Here is a 15342-nt window from a genome sequence, read left to right as displayed (position 1 = left end):
TCTCCTGTTGCTATCAAATTCAATTTGCAATGCTAAATAAAACTTTTTATTGCATTTTCAAGTTTTCTTGACACTGCTATCTGAAAAGTATTTCTCTTTTTCAAAAGACATGTAGTCCTTCAGAGAAATAATTGCACAAAGGCAATCATGAAATCCTTTCATTATCTATACCCACTTTGCCATGCTAGTTCTAAGTAAACACATTATACTTTTTTTTATTGAGTTTTCATAGATAATTCATGTGACACAATCCCCTCTCCAACAGACCCATCCAAAAGCAACTGGAGCATCTTATCGTACCGTACAAACTATTCTGAACTCACACAGACTCAGTCGTCACTTCTCTCCCTCTCTATTGGCATGACCATTCTTCATGCATCAAAGGTAAATGACAGCAATCAGAAAGGAAAGATGCATCACTAAATAAAAAACACTGCACACTAGAAGCCGTTTGTTGTATTTAGTGATGCATCTTTCCCTGTATATGAGACAGCAATTAATTAATTGAATTGATCTCATTACCGTAGGTTTTGTTCGGTGGGTTCATCAAATAACATAAACACTTTATTACAGGTTATTTAAATTGAAGTATCAAAATCACCATTACTGTGCAAATGCTGTTTGTGGAAAAAAAGTGGACCCTGTTAGGTTGCATGGTTATAAGTAGTTACTAAACAGCAGCTACATATGTCCATCCTCATTGGTGTATTTATAACTTATGACAACTGTTCCTTGTTGAGGTGTCCTGTGTTTGATCACACAACAGCAGTCAATTAGCATTATTTCAGACCATTGCAACTGTAGTTTAGCTTAAAGCTCTGTTAGATGTTCATGTTGCTTTGAAATAGCAGCGCCTCATGCCAGACCCCCTTAAAAGCTCACAAAGGCTTCAAACTGCCACTCAGAGTTATATGACCTTCGTAGCTTTGCTTTTAGTTGTGATGAAGATACGTCATGGTAAAGTTGCATTACAGTACATTCACGTAAGTGTAATTGTTATTTTGTACATAACATCCTTCTAAATCCCTGTAAATCTATGTCTGTCTGTCTGTCTCACACACGTAACCTCCAGAGAACTATTGTGATTAAATATGGCCTGACATATTGTCACAGTTAATACTCTTTCCAAAGGATGATTTGAATCTCCTTATGATTGGTTTTGAATCATAAGTATCTCTTCTTTATGCGTCATACGTCCCACCCAGAAACAGTGATGAATGTAACATCTCAATCAAAGGTTCTCCATCTATCAGATCCAAAGATCATTACAAGAAATGTAGGTGATATTCTTCTGAGCTCTTCTCTCAGGAAGTCTTACATAGCTGCAGCATGCATTGATTTGCAGGGTCATTTTCATTAGTTTATTTCTGTCTGACCTGAGACATTTTTAGAGAGGCAGGCTCACGAGTTTAGGAAATAGGGCTGTCACACATTACGATCAATCTCCCGGCTCCTTCTCAGCCCAGATCAATATAAACCTGTCTCGAATGGGGACATCTACCACAAAATGTCACTCAGCAAAAACATACCTGGGGCACGTCTGAGGGGTCTGGTAGACCAGGGAGGAAAAGAGAAGACTGAAATATTCCCTGAAGCATTTATGGAAGTCATTTCGGTTCAGAAAAACAGCATCTGTCTCAATTTGTGGGGGTATTGGAATTAAATTGGTGTCATTACACAGTATGCAACTGGATGCAGAATTCAATGGTTATTACTTACAATTGTCTCGAAGCTCAGCATCTTTTGTAGTTTAAGCAAAAATATGCTCAAAATACATAAATCACAGTAAGTTACTTCTGTCTACCATCAATCCCCCGTCAGACAGCTGTAGTTTTAGGGTGTTACCATGGTGACTGGCAGGGATATCGTGACGTAAGAAATTGATGCGTATGCATGTTTGTGTGTGTGTGTGTGTGTGTGTGTGTGTGTGTGTGTGTGTGTGTGTGTGTGTGTGTGTGTGTGTGTGTGTGTGTGTGTGTGCACATTTAGAGGAGCAGCTGCCAAGCGCAGGCCGCAGTAGACGTTTTGCTTTTTCCATCCGGTGTCACACCCACACCTCTAAGCCCAGCAGCACAGAGCCCTGTAAAGCCGAGGAAGCTTCAGGTCTGGTTAGCATCTCTGAGCGTGACATTTAAGACGAAGGAAACATGAGTCTTTTTTTCGTTGTTCAGGTTCCCAAAAATTCACTCCGGGAACAAAAACGTAGTCCAACAGCGCTTAATCTGAATACTCAAATGTCTTCTTCAATCCAACACTTCTTTTTCAAAGAGGAAGCAATTATAAAAATAAAATAAATGCAGCAACAGATAATTTCCCAAACATCTGTGTGAGAGAAGTTCCTGGATAAACAAAGCACTGCACAGCAGTATACTGGAAGAAAAGCAGCCTCAGATTGAGCAGAATTCATGAATGAAATGGAAAAAAAAAATTGAAGTTAAAAGAACATTTGAAGCGCAAATTGGTCCCTGAACAAAGCATGACTGGGTAAATGTTTTTCATAAAACAACTAATTTCTTTCCAAACAAGAGGTTTTGTCCCTCTGAGAGGAGGTGTTTATTCTGGATTCATTAATATCCACTATGGGATGAAGACTTTGCGTCATGCATGACTAGAGGAAAAAGCAAGGACGCAAGGTCTGTTGTGACTTAAAGATCAGTGCTTTCGCGGGTCTTGAATAATGGGGTTTGTCGGTGCAGATTCTCTTCAAGTTTGTCAGAAAATGCCAGCTCGCTGCTTGTTTGAACTAAATCAATCAATCAGTCAGCAGGAATCAATCACTGCTACACCCTGAGGATCAGCGGCGTCCGTCTCACTTGATTAATATCCTTTACATTTGAAAATGTATTTGTCAGTCCAGTTTTATGTCAAGGATGTGTGGCCAACAACTGGCCACGTTCATGTTTAGCCTATTGCTGAGATATGCCAAGGATAACGCGATGACAAGAGACATGTTTAATCGAGGAGAAAGTGCAGCTTCGATGATATTCTCTTTGCTTTACTATCTTACTCTCTTGTTCTCTTTCTCTTTCTGTCTCTGCTATATAACTGACTCATGTAATTGCATAAACTAGTGTAATTCAACCAATTTTCTATGGCACAGAACCACACAAAGAAACCATTCATTTCATTTCTTGTGTGTTCAACCCTCCAAACTCAGAACACAATGGTATCCACTCCTTGAGGGTTACTGATGTATTAGAGGAAAACATAGTTTTCGAGAAGACATTTTAACCTGTATTTTGGAATAAAAGGAGCAGCATATTACTCCCTAAAAAGTGTGTGTGTAAGTGGATTGGGGATGAAGAAGAGGGAAACTGTAAGACAAAGTAAAATAACGTCATTCCAGAGTGTAAGTGGGTGAGGTATTGATAATTTTCATGTTGCTCCAATTTTCCTCTTCCTCGTTACAGTCGCCGACATTTCCATCACACCTGAATAAACCCTTTTTCACCTTTCACACACAAGGAAATCAACTTCCTTCCATTCTCCCCCTCTCTGTTTTGCCTGTCACTGTGGTTACCAAAAAGGTTCAGGGCAAGGCTCCTGTGTGTGTGTGTGTGTGTGTGTGTGTGTGTGTGTGTGTGTGTGTGTGTGTGTGTGTGTGTGTGTGTGCGCGTGTGTGTGTGTGTGTGTGTGTGTGTGTGTGTGTGTTTGGGGGCTTAGCCGTGTATAAGGCATGATCCAAGAGACACTGTGTGTAATGCCGCTAACCATCTTTATTTAGTTAATAAAGATGTTGTTGGTCAAAAGGTCATAGGGCTGGAAGAGTAATACAGGAAATTAATGATATGAGGAAATTAGGCAAAGCCATTAGCCTTTTATTACAAACACAAACAAACAAGAGACCTAGCTTGACATGCTGTATAAGTTACAGATATAAGTAAAGATAAATACATAAGGAAAGTGAAAAGTCTTGTTGTGAGATCTGTATATCCGTAGACTCTAGTTTGAATAAATATGGACGGCCATTTAATTCAAACATCCCATCCACATTCTTGAAATCATTTGAATATTCAGCCATGCAATTAAACATCGTTTAGGTAGCACTAAGCAAAGCTTTCTGTACTCCAACAGACTCTGCCGGACTGGTTTGCTGTGTTTCCCACCGCGCGATATTTTAGAACTTGAGCGAACTTGAACTTCTCCTTGAGTGAGAGTCTTTCCATAATGTCAGACACTTATAACAACAATCAGAGCCTGTCAGGGCAAAAATAAGCACTTTTAGAGGATGTGCAGCCTTTGAGTGGCGCTGCTGTCCAAAGTGCTCTTCCTCAATACTGGACCACTTTCAGACACTATTGTTGTTATTAGTCAGTCAGATTTTAAAAAATCATGGGAAAATAAGGTTAGAAACATTCGTTGTTTGCATGTTCTCCCAACACCTGTTTGGGTTTCCTCCAGGTGCTCCGGTTTCTTCCCGCATGCAGGTTAGATTAATTGGTTCCTCTAAATTGCCCGTCGGTGTAAATGTCCATGTGAATAGTTGTGTCAGTCCTGTGATGGATGGATGTGTGTCTGTTGGATGTGTAAATAAGCAACTGTTTGTCAACATGCTCACCACACAACTATAACTTACCTGAGGTCATAATCTTGTCCTTAAAGCTTGTTCTATAGGGCCCTCAAGATTCAATTAAAAATAAATAACTACTGCTTTAAGATTTTTTAATCATACTGTAAACCAGTGTTTCCCCATCTGTTTTTTTCTGATCTATGCCATTCAATTCAATTTTTTCACTCTCATCAGTTAAACAACCAGAACACTAGCCTTTCGTCTTAGATTCGACGTTAAAAGTAGCTCACAATTATCAGAACAATACGAACAATCAGGCTCCCTCACCTGGGTCAAAGGTGTTCAGCAGATATAAATGTTAAAGACAAGACTATGGAAATATAAATAAAATCTCCTCTGACCCACCTGTTGATCTCGACTCATTCGTTGTGAACAACTGCTGTAAATAACGCGTCTCTCTTCAGTGAGCGGTATAGCTTTATATACACACCTGCTGGGTTACTCTAGTTGCTGTCGTTTGGCAAGCTAGCAAACAGTCCAGTTCCAGAAGACTGAAAAAGTCGAAAGGACCATATTAAATGAATCTCTGTGGAGTTTCTTCAGTATGAACACATTGCCCGGAGTCTCACAAAGCTTTGAAAAGTTCCTTTAAGAACATATCCACTAACCTTGTTCAACAAACTAATCAATGAAGCTGTCAGAAAAATACATCCTCCATTCATTCCTTAATGTAAGATTGTGACTTAGACGTCACCTTACAGATTTCCAGTTTTGTTTTATGATCATGCAACACAGATCCGGCCTTGCACTACCTGTTCACTTCCTTGAAACATTTTCTTTTAGTATTTAAACACCAACAGAGACATAATGCTCTCTGAATAAAACAGTATGTTGTTGGGGCCATTAAATGACCAAAAGCTGGAGTCCATTTTGCACCGAGCAGTCTCCTAGAATCAGACTGACAGATTATCCAAAGCTTTTGGAGTCGCGGAAAGCTTTGATCAGAAATCTTCTACGTCCCGTCTTCTACTGTTTTTATTTTTTTTTCAGAGGTTTTTGCACAAGCCTCTGAGCTATGAATAGACTGAGTGTTTGTCATGACAACCAATTACCCATTACAAAAGCAGTGAGGCTATGTAAGGCAATTAAGTGGTGAAACTAAATTGTGTGTTGCAGGATTTCTCAGTGTGCTTCCGCTCACATAGGTATGTGGGTGAGCACACAGCGAAATGTTCCAGTGTGATGTTTTAAATAGTTACATGTGCTGTGCTTCATTTCTACGCTCTCCTGGTGCTGAATTTAATATGTTTTATTTGTTTATATGTTTTACAGCAATGTTATTCTATTAAATACTACACTTTGTAATTGTAATCAAGCAACATAATTAGTAGTCAAAGGGCATTGTTATGCACAAGGAGTGGGAAGAATGGCCTTAAATGGTTCACTACTTTTAGATGACGATGTATCAATCAAAATTGAATAAATATACTTCAAAGAGTAGTGATTGAATAACAATAAACAACATTCTTCCAAAGTTGTATAGCTCTGCTGTCAGTAAGAGTAGTGACCTTTGATAACTGAATTATTATTTGCCGTAGGTTTGTTGAAGCACAGCTTCTCTCACTGCACGAGGCTGCGGCTCGTTCATTAGGTTTCATCCTGGTTCTTTCAAGTTCCATATCTCACTCTTGCAGCCACCCAAAGCTTGTTGCCAGAGAGTGACATGACTGACAGTGTTTAATAAAACCTGCTGTAATAGCATGTATCATTATGGAATAAAATGTTCATGTATTACCCCAATTGCTAAATGTCAAATCACAGCAAACAATACGGCATAAGCAGAGCACATGCACACACATACACTAGAGGAATTATTGCATTTAGTTGTGGTTGTTGCCTGCGTCACCATGTGTACATTGATGTGAGAATGACAAATGAGTGTCAGAACACATTGGTTCAGTATAAAACGGCATACTTCTGTGAACAAACCACTTTGTTTGCACCTCTGAACCCTTCCAGGTAGGCAGGCAGTCCCAGTGAGCATGTTGTTGCTTTACAGAGCCTGCGGGCAGTTTATAGACGAACCAGGTTTGTTAAGCCTAATGGTCCTTGTATTGATTAGCTGGGGTATCCTCGCAAATCGCAGGGGTAGAATGAACGATGAGATCCTCATTGAGGATCTCTAAATGCATTTCAGCTTGTAGTTTTATTGACCCTCCTGGAGCGGCCAGCGCACGGTTTATTTACACACTTTGCTTGCAGCCTATTTTTACAATGGCGCGATGGATCTGTGAAGAAGGTGTTGAAGTATTGTTCATCATCCACTGCACAGTTAACTGGTTATAATGAAGTGAAAAGCTCAAAATCATATTTAAAATAAAGCGGCTATGGTTTGTAAAGTTGGGAAGTGAAAACAAATAAAAGCACATTAATAACGTTATTTTTTTAGCGATTAAGTAAATGAGGCTACGCCGAACAAATGAATCAGTCCATGCAGGACCAAACTGCTAATTAGCTGCACTGACTTCACAGTCAGTGGGCAGAATGGCAGGTTTATCGCTGAGCTGCTGTCAAGTCGGTGCAGCTACTGAGCCATAAGGAGACTGTGGCCATCACTAAGCCCAGGCTGGATCAAACGATGCCGGTTCTCACAACTGTGTTAAGAGTCTGATGAAAGGTGTCAGCCTCCACGTTTCCATGGGAGTCACAGCTGCAGATTAAGTGTGCACCGTTCTCACACAAAGGATGGAATCTGAAAGAGCCTTCTCAGCTGCGCTGTGTAGAAAAACATGCTCATTCACATTATGCACACATACAATAAATTGTTTTTTACACAGCATTTCTCTTCGCCCAATGTAACCTTTGTTCTCAGTAACTGATGCTCAAACGTCAAGCTGTTGTGTTAATGATTTTGTGTTTGAATTCCCGGAAATGTTTACTCCTCATCACGACTTTCCTCAAAAGATCTTCTCTTTCATTCATTTCTTCCCGGCCATTTGTTTGCGTTATCAAATAATTATGTCGGAACTTTAAACATTGTTATGTCGCTAATTGTTTGCATGTTTACCCTGTGTGGCTTATGAAATATATCTGTTGTTTGCTTTCTTAATGGACTATGCTCTTTGGCAGCTACTATATAGGGCAGTACTGGAAAGGGGCTTGGAAACCTCTAAGATACCATTACCATTAGACCTAATGTTCTTTTAAAATGGAAAGAGCATCAGACCTCGCACACAGAGACTGCTGTGCATGCTGTTGATGCTGTTTGCGTAGTACAGTCTCATTGTCATCATATCCTGCTAGCCAAGGTCACTTGGTCTGTCCCTTTCCTGAAGTCACATTTGCCTCTTAGCAAAACAGGCACTTTTCTCTAAATGATGTTCATTTAGCTATTTCTAGCTGTGCAGTCAATGATACAATATATTGTCGGTAAATGTTTAGATTTCTCACACACAGTCTCACACATACACCTTCTAATGACTCTGACCTAACAGAAACAAATGGAAAGCAGAGCCTATTTTAAGAACACTATTCAATTTCAGAGTGAGTCAGGTTTTTTTCTTCTCTTTTTTGTATGTTTTAAATGAGGACATGGACCCTCGACAGGGGTTTGTGACAGTGACATTAGTTTACATGGCGATTATTTCCTGTTGTGCCTCAAAGGTCAGGCTGTCTCATCAGACTAAAAAGGCATGCAATGTTAAACACTTCACCGTCAAACGTCACAGCGCGGCTGAAGCTGATAATTGCTCAGACATCCGATTGGAGGTGGCTGACGACTTAATGAGCATTTGAAAGGAAATGGGGAAGTTGGCAGTGCTGTGAACGGCTGAGGACCAGGTCCAGCTCTGGAGGCTTGATTAGGAAAATGTACTTTGGGGTAATGTTTTCCACAATGTCCAATCAAAAATCAGCAGCAGCAAATGTGTTTGATGTGGATTCTGGCATGTTGGGGGGCACTCGGCATGATACACTAGTAATGGCAATCAAACCGCTGCAGACGTGACATCAACATCTTTTCTGAATACAGACTGGGCATGAATGTTTGCCTCCCAGATGAAAATTGCTCATTCACAAACTTGCTGTCGAGTCTAAAGTGCCCACTGACATCATTTAGCTGATTATGGGACATAGAGCAGTAGCTCTTGATAAATGGGCTGTGCTCAAAATACAACCCAAACCATGTTGTGCTTTTCGACCTAAAAACGAAAGATCAAAACACATTTTCCAAACTGCCAATATGACAAAACAGTGAACAATCAAATGAACGCAGCTTGGTGCACTGATGTGTTTCATTAGCAGCAAAGCGGCGACCCAAGGACGTTTCTAAGAAGTGACTGTACAGGATGTGTAGAAAGATAACGGAATAATAGGATCTGGTTCAGTTTCAAAGATTCACCAAATGTTCCAAAATGAGCACAAACTATTTTTATAATTTGGACACAAATAGGTGCAGTAAGTTGATGTAGATCTACACATTGTATTGATATTTTCTGGAAGTTTTTTCTGGTTAAATATGCTATTTTGCTTCAAAGTGTGAGTGAGTTTGCTAATTCATCAAATCAGAATGATTATTCATCCTCTCTCCCTTTCTCTTGATGAACGTGATTCATCTCAGACGTTAATTTGCATGTCCTTTTATTCCCTCCTAGGTGGTGCATTCATTAGGCAGCACAGAACACTCACCTCGAAATAAGTAATACACAGAGGGAAATAATTATTGTGATTATGCATAATCTTTACCCGCACAGTTGTTTTTCTTTTCCAATTAAACTAAATGTATATTCAGAATAGGCTTTGAATAACAAAGCATTGCTCTTGCTCAACCGCCAATGCTGTTTGCGAGGAAAGCTGTGTGAGAACTGCAAATGCTACAGACTGCGATGGTGGATTGTTTTTCCAAAGAGCATTAATAATATAGGACATTTCCCCCCATACTGATGCTGAGCCTTGGCACGAACCCAGCAAGTTTATGTTTTATTTGTATCGGGATTTATTGACAGAATTGTGTTTTTCTGGAGACAAAAACAATTGCGTACTCTATCTCTCCAGTTAGTGAATAAAACATACCGTAGCTGGTGAAATAACATGATGATGAGTTGTACGTGTGTTCACTGTTTTCAGAACAAATATAGATTATTTGATACTGATTTCTCGTTGTAGAACTTACCTATGATTTTTTTTGCACAGCGAGCGGCTGCTGCCGCCCGGCAACATTGGTGCTCTGCATTTTGTATCAGCGACAACATGAGCACAACACCACTGCCGGCTTCTTCTAATCATACCGGCTGCAGCTGTGCACCTATTGTGATCTCATCAGGCAGCTAAATATATAGCTAAAATAGCTTAGAGTTGTAGCTTAAAATAGAGGGAATGGGTAGCAATATGACGCAATTATTAAAGCAAGTTTTGCAGTATCATAAACTGTGTTTATTGTCCCAGACAAAACAGCAATCAGACTTTGAAGGTTGCAGTAACATATTCTGCATTGATCTGTCTGTTCGCTGCTGGTGAAGAGGTGTATAATTAGCAGTGAAATCAATACAAAAAGTGTTTCCAACTTTAATGTTTTGGTTCACTCTTACCACTCTCGGAGTGTTTTTTGTTGTAGTTGGAGCAGGCAGAAAAAGCTTTAAAACTCCAGTGTACCTGCTCAGCATCAAACAGCAGCAGGGCAGCAAGAAACTAGGACGGGGGCATTAAATGAACCGTTGGCAACTAGCTAGCGGAGCATTTAGCAGCTAAAGAGCCAGATCCCACAGTTTCCCCATTCTACTAATAGGTGTTCGCTTGTTTCTGCTGGGTCCAAGTAGCCAGAAATGACTGTTTTAGTTGTAAAATATGAGATGTCAATAAAATAGCCAAAGTTGATTGAATATACATATTATTTGGATATTTTCATTGTGCCAGAATGCTGTAGTATTAAGTATGTCCGTGTTGGCTGAATTACTTGTTTAGGCCTGCACTAAATACATATATGGAGTTTTGTGGCATCTAATCAGCAGCTGCATGTCCAGCATGAGGTGAAAGCTGCTCACAATGAAACCTGTTTAGCCCAAAAGAACCCAAACCCATTTTTCCTGAAAGGAAAATTATAGGGGATATAAATGAACTTGGAACACATGGAACACATTTCAAAAAATATTTTCTAAATACTATCACCAAGAGCCAAAGATCCGAAATGTTACATATATGTCACAATGTACTCCTCATTTGAAAATAATTCAACATAGAGGGAAGAGGAAACTTTAGATGATAAAGATGACTGATTTTCAGAAGGAGAGAGAGAGAGATAGATAGAGAGAGAGAGAGAGAGAGAGAGAGAGAGAGAGAGAGAGAGAGAGAGATAGCGAGAGGTAGAGAGAGAGGTAGAGTGACAAGAGTTGGGGTGAGTGATGAGTTCAATTTAATCTTCTTCTGGTCCATGAAAAATCGAGCCGGTGTTTCCACCCGAGTTGGCCTTGCCGGCTGCACGGCTCACAGCACATCAGGCCCAACATCACCTCGTGTTGTCTCTCTGCTCCCTGATTCTTCTCCAGCCGGCCTGATGGAAGTAATAGATCTGTGAAGTGTTACGGACAAATCTGCTTGTAGGGTAACTGCAAATAAATCCTACTTCCACAGTGAGATTACACTTGAACATCGGAATCAGGAGACTTTACATCTTTTGTGCAAACTTCCACATAGCAGATCGTTTTGATCCAGATCGCCACGACTGAAGCCTGTGACTGAACCAAGAATCCTTTAACAGTCTGCTCTTGCGTCCAGAAGACCACCGTTGAAGTAAAATTGAATGATTGAATGACACCGGGGTAATGATATGTCATCACTTGCCAACCCTCTGCCATTATGAGGAGTAGGGAAGTCTGGGGGTTTTGATATCTGTCTACCTGTGAAGGCCAGCATCTTATCTCACAGAACCAGAGGCAGGCGCTGGCGTCATAGAGAAAGTGGAGCAGAGAGACACTGAGAAAAAGATAGACCATTAGAGGAGCAGCTACCGGCACTATCCGCACTGCAATCAATGCGGATATAGTACCCACAATCCCCCACTCACTCAGAGACATCCCGTCCCACATCACTAGCTGGCACTGGAGCAGTAGAGTATAGAGCTGCCTCTCTGAAATGACAGCTTAACTACAGGGAGGGATAAGAAAGGCACTTTGCGTGTGTCTTTTTTCTCTCTTTTTTTTATCTATGCCCTCCTCTGCAACACTCTTAATTTATGCAACAGAGGGACACTGACAAAATATGAGTCCATTTGGAGGTCTTAACTAGGAAGTAAGTTTACCCCCATTTTCGCCATCAGTGATTGTTTGCATTTTAGAGTGTTGAATCAGCATCTGAGTGTTAAATCAGCATCTAAAATGAGAGCAGAGGAATGGGATCTATCTTTAATCATAAATTATGCATAAACATAGCATATCAAATGCATTAAAAAAGCGCATTCTTGCTCATGTATTGAGTGTTTCTAGATTTACTTAAGCATTGAAAACACAGTGCAGGAGTGAAAGATCAATACTCTTGTCTCTTGAGAGCTAGCGAACAGTTGCAGTCTGGTTTGGTGGCAGAGGTTGCAGAGGCTTTGTCATGGTTTTGTGATCCTTGTGTTTTGGTGTGTGCACTTGCTTATCAGCTTGTATGGTTGGAACGCAGCACACAGCTTGTGGTTGCCGGTCTAATCTCTCCTGTTTTCACAGAAACTCGCAGCAGAAACACTGACAGGCAGCCTGCATCCACTCCAGCCTCGGGCAAGTATGAAAAATGAAAGATCCATGTTTTTCTGCTCCTCCTCCAACACTGCCGCAGATACACAGCAACGGATTCTAACAACTCCATTAATGTAATGTCAACTCTCCACAGCCTGTAATATGGGGTTTTCGAATCATAAAGTGTGAAACAGCACTGTAAATATCTCATTTCCAAAAGTCTCTAGAGCTTTAAATAAACAATAAACCCATAATGGTTGTATTTTATATAAAAAAAAGTCAAACAAACACTAAGTGCTGCCATGCGAACATAGTATTACTATTATTATGGACTGTTCTGTTTCCAATGAAGTCTGCAAATTGCAAAACGAAAGATTACAAACAGTTCCATCTGGAATGTGTTGTGAAGCCTCTTTATAGAAAACAAGATCACGAAGACATTGGGAAAGATGAGGAGGACTGAGACATTTGTAATGCAGTAAAATTCTTCTCAGTGCTATCAGGAAAGCATTGAACACATATCTTTGTGCTTTCATTCATGTAAGGAGAGGGTTCAAAGAGCACAAAACGTGCACCCGTTGACTCAACTCTTAATCTGCAGATATCCTTCAAATATGTACTATTTCAACTTTGAAAATACAAATTAAATATTCTGTTTCAATGAAGATGCAGTCTCAGATATCACTTTAAAAACTGTCCAAATATTCATAATGTGGTTTAGCTGGATCACGCAACATTTGGTTATGAAATAAAAGCAAAGGATAATTGCTTTAGAAACTTTATTAGTTTATTCGGTATTTCCCAGGGAGGCTTATACTTACTTGGAATATCTAAAAATTGGACTTGTTTTTAGCAATCCACTGCAGACCACAGTATTTAAAGCTTCAGAAACAACACACGTAAGACTGTGTGTTCAGAATTATTTAGTCAAACGCATTGTTTTGAAGGTCAATTATCATAACCAAAAATATTACAATTCACTTTCATGGCCTGAAAACACACAGTGAAAGGGTTAACGTTGTCAGAAAAAAATATGGATCAAACTGGACAACGCCATGGTAGCGACCAACCAATCACAAGGTAGCTAAACCCGAAAGCATACTCTGCTTTATGGTCTATTTTACTCTAAATGAGACCATCATTTACTAAATGAACATCATGCTGTATTGAAGAGTTGAAACTAGCAATTGAGACCATACACTCATGTTTACAGACATAATAAATAATGTGAGGTTTAAGGTCGTCTTTTGCAACCAGAGGCTATGAGAAAGAATGCAAGTTGAATTCATCTCCGCATTGGCTTCACTTTTCAGACCCGGAAGTTGCTGCCTGCCTGGACCCTAAGCAGAAAGAGCTAAAATGGATCCCAAAGTCATTTTTACAATATATCCAGAAGTGTCAGGTAATATAATAAGAATATGCTGTATTATAGTTAGTTAGTTAGTTAATTCATCAACAGCTTTTTCTTTGTACACCAGTAACAACTTGCACTGAGTAATATCATGAATTTAACCAACATGATGATATACTGCACACATGAGTGACATGATTTCCACTGTTTCAAATTGACTCCATTTTCTTCTGTAAAAATGACAGGCTTGCCTTCGCTAAGCACGGGAGGTATAGTCTTTGAGTATTACTTCACACAGAGGGAGATGGAGCAGCTTTAAAAGCATACAAACGCCCACTCCTCTCACAACATCAATTCTTAGAGATTATTCTGAGAGAAAAAAAACACAGAGGCTGTTGGAGCTTTTCTTTACAGGTTCCCCAGACTTCTACGTGAAGGGAATACTTTGCATGTGAATCAGCAATACTCAGCAGTGTAGAATGGTGTGCTGATGGAGAAGGGGAGGTTGCTGGCTTGCCTGAACAAAATAAATAATCTCTGGGCTAGAATCTCAGGAGTGTGGGAGGAGGTCTGCAGGGAGCATGGAAACAGTGATTAGTAAAAGCGGATCCACTTAGATAGAAAATCCACCTTCATTATTGACTTCTATGAGAACTGATCCACATGCTCTCTTGTTACCACACCTTTCTAACAACATTATGTAACAGTGACAGTATGCCAAAAGGATGATGGATTAGCATCTTTTAAAGAGGTCCACACTGACTGAACAGATATGAACACTCTAAAAACAAAACACGGTTCATAACTCATGCGTATTTTATGAGGATTTTCTCATTCTCTCCATGTGCATTTTTATCTCACATATCACTGAACAAGTGAAACGATGGCAACTAATAATTTCTCCTCAGTGAATTCAAAATGGAAACTGGTTTTAATGAAGCCGTCTCTTGAAATGTATGCAATGCTAAATACTTGATGAGCACGACTATTTCTTGTAAATCTTGCTTTAGCTCCAGTTAGTTGAGATAGCTGGGATACTTAAACCCTGCAGTCATGCAACGAGACAATGTGGGTTTTAGGGGCTGACAATTAATTCCAACATAATAACAGCGGTGTTAAATTGAAAGTAGAAAATCAAAAACATCCTGCTGCAAAGTTCACATGCTTATGTATTAAAACACATTCAGAGTTCTGTTAATTGGAGAAGCTGCTGATTCTGAAATGGGCTCAGGGCACCTTTATTTAAACCAGGACAATGGCGCTTTAGGTGACCGCTGTCAAGTCCTTATGGCTGAACTGAAAAGACCAGCTGTACAGCAGTCATCAAATATGCCCCTTTTCACTGAACCTTGTCTGTATCAGGGAACCTAACAGCATCACACTCACAGGAACACATTTCTCCCTCTTGCTCTCTACTTCTTCACGTCTGCACATCACTGTTATAGTCTGCAGCAGCCCTGTAACCCATGCGTGTATCATAGAGCAGCAGGGAAGCAGGTCGAAAGCCAGAGAGCAGGAGTCCTTTAATGAGCAGCCTTAGTAAGAGAAGTATTTCCGCAGGGTTCCTTCTAACAACCTGCTGTCCACCTCCAAATCACCAATTATAGTCAAATGGGACTGTTCTTACATTCGAAAAAAGAAAAAAAAAGGTCAGGCTGGTCGTAATAGAGGTGTGTCCTTTAAAAACAGAGAGAGGATTGCAGGCTGAGTAATAGGCTATGTTGTATAATTGTGCCTATAGGAATTATATTTCATTAAAGGGATATTCCCTC

The sequence above is a fragment of the Taurulus bubalis genome (genome assembly GCF_910589615.1).
Source record: "Taurulus bubalis genome assembly, chromosome: 14".
Taxonomy (NCBI): domain Eukaryota; kingdom Metazoa; phylum Chordata; class Actinopteri; order Perciformes; family Cottidae; genus Taurulus; species Taurulus bubalis.
Note: the sequence above shows the minus strand (reverse complement) of the source record.